This window comes from Penaeus monodon, chromosome 14 (genome assembly GCF_015228065.2).
Source record: "Penaeus monodon isolate SGIC_2016 chromosome 14, NSTDA_Pmon_1, whole genome shotgun sequence".
NCBI classification, from domain to species: Eukaryota; Metazoa; Arthropoda; class Malacostraca; order Decapoda; family Penaeidae; genus Penaeus; species Penaeus monodon.
Genome location: NC_051399.1, coordinates 22,894,559 through 22,897,052, shown reverse-complemented (window position 1 = coordinate 22,897,052; position 2,494 = coordinate 22,894,559).

Below are 2,494 nucleotides of genomic sequence, written 5' to 3'. Positions count from 1 at the left end.
GGCCACCACAAGAACCTTAGAACATCACGATCCCTTGGGGTGACCTTTTATCTGGTGAAACATAGCCCTGATATCAGCAGCTACTGCAATTCTTCTTCTCTAAGTTGGAGCAGTATGCCCAGCAGGTCATCAAGTCCAGGCCTTGCATGATCTGTTTATTAAGAGCGGTGCCTTCAAAGCAAGCAGTACAGTCGAACACTATGTGTATTTTGTCAGGTTTGTTAGGATTGAATACCGGCTGGTGTGGGAGGTACCATGTCTTCCCTAGTGGTTCTACTCCCTTTTACCTGCTCAGTGTGTTCATCTTGGAGTAACTTCTTCATTTCTGCTAAATATATAGCCTTCAGAATTTCACCCCTTTGAAGAAGTGTTTTCAGGCCAGTGAGTTTTCTCACCATTATCCAACTGTCTGGCAGCTGGGGCTCAGTTTCCTTAAAGGGGATTGGGAATTCATGATATCCATCAACCATGGTTCCCTCTTTGTTCCACAAATTTTGGACTTGATAGTCTCTACTGATCTTCCCTTTTCATCTATGTGCTCCTCTCTGAGGTCCCAAAACTTTTTCAGCTGATCATCCAAACATGGTGATCGTGCTGCAGTACAGGGCACTTCACTTATGTAGGTCCCAAATTCTGTTGCTCCCAGTGACCTGCTCACAGGACCGTTAACTGCCCATCCTAATTTTGTCCTAACAGCAAAGGGTTCTCCTCTCCCCTTTCTGACTTCTAGGGGTATAAGTGCAGAGGTGGCGTCCTGCCCGATCAGTAACTCAACACTCCAGTGTGGTGGGTGTGTGCCTGAGTAGGAGCAAGGTCTCGTAGGTGTGGCCAGCAAGCAGTGTTCAATAGACTCGCTCTAGCTTTGATCAAACTTTCAGGGAAAAAGTCGAGGACAATCACCTGAGGGAGTTGCACAGTGGTATTTTTCCCTGTGCACAGTCCCTTAACCAAGAGATCAACCTGTTTCATGTCATGGTAAGTTTCTTGCGTCAATGTAGTAACCACCGTTGTCTCTCGTCTCTCCTTTGGCCGAAGCGTTTCTACTACCTTGATGGAACAGAAAGAACGAGAACTACCGGAGACCAGCAAGGCACATGTCATCAGGGTTCGTCCATTGTTGTCCTCAGCAGCTATTACTATCACTTGAACAATGGGAAGGGCCACTTCACTCCTTACAGCTTCCACCCATGCTGTCGATGTCGTCCGTGAATGATCGCTTTGTCATTGTTGCTGTGAGGTCATAGCCTCAACAGTTTGTCCAAATCTTTCCTTTTCACCATTACTTTGAGTGGCAATTTGAGTATTATGTAACTACCGTGAATGCTTCCTCCACAACCCTTAATGTCACATATTCTTTATACAGGTGGCCATCCCTAAGGCATATGAAGCATCTTTTCTGTGCTGTCACTACATTTCATTTGTTTTGAGCGGGAGTGGTTCTTTTGGGACTTGCGAATTTTCCTTTGGGCCGGTGTTATCATGTCACCATCATCACTTGAAGTTTCAGTAGTGCTGAGTTTTTAAAGTTGTTTAGATCTCTACCCTTTTTTGTCATCACTGTTACTCAATGATTCTGATTCAGTGTCTGAGCAGCTATCCTCACCACTTGTGAATTATGATGTAGTGCATTTTCATTGCCTTGATTTCCGTTTCCTTTGGTCATTGTTGTCATTCGAAGATTCCGAAGCAGAGTCCTTATGGCTTTCCTGCCTCACAAGGTCTCTCCGGAGTCCCTTTAATTCCTCCATGACGTCACTACATAGGACGACAGAGTCTGCCATGTGACTTTCTGAGTGAGGCTCACACCGGGGTGGGCTCAGGAACTTTCCTTCCTATGTTTGCTCATTGGACTAAGAGGAGTCCCTTCCCCAGAGTTGACGATGGAGTAGCCATGGGAACGTTCTTCCCCTCTTGACATTCCAGGAGCAAGAAGGGCAAGGGGTGTTTCTTCACCTATTCTTCCCTTCTTCGTATGGTCTCTCCGGAGTCCCTTTAATTCCTTTATGACATGTCTGCCATGTAACTTTCCGTGTGGAGTTCACGCTGGTCGGAGTTGACGATGTAGTAGACTCGGGAACTTTCCTTCCCCCTATGTTCGCTCACTGGACTAAGAGGAGTCCACTCTCCAGAGTTGACGTCGGAGTAACCTGGGGACTTTCTTCCCCCTTCGACATTCCAGGACCAGGAAGTGCAAGAGGCGTTTCTTCGCCTGTTCTTCCACCATCGCGATTTTCAGACTCTTAATTCCTTTGTCTATCCACACAACACTGTGGGTTTTGCTTTGTAATAAACACAACACTGTGGGTTGTTTTTGCTCTGTAATAAACACAACACCTTTTTTTTTTCTCTCTCTCTCTCTGTAATAAACACAACACTGTGGGTTTTGCTCAGTAATAAACACAACACCGTGGGTTTTTGCTCTGTAATAAACACAACACCGTGGGTATTTCCTCTGAAATAAACACAACACCGTGGGTTGTTTTAACTCCGTAAT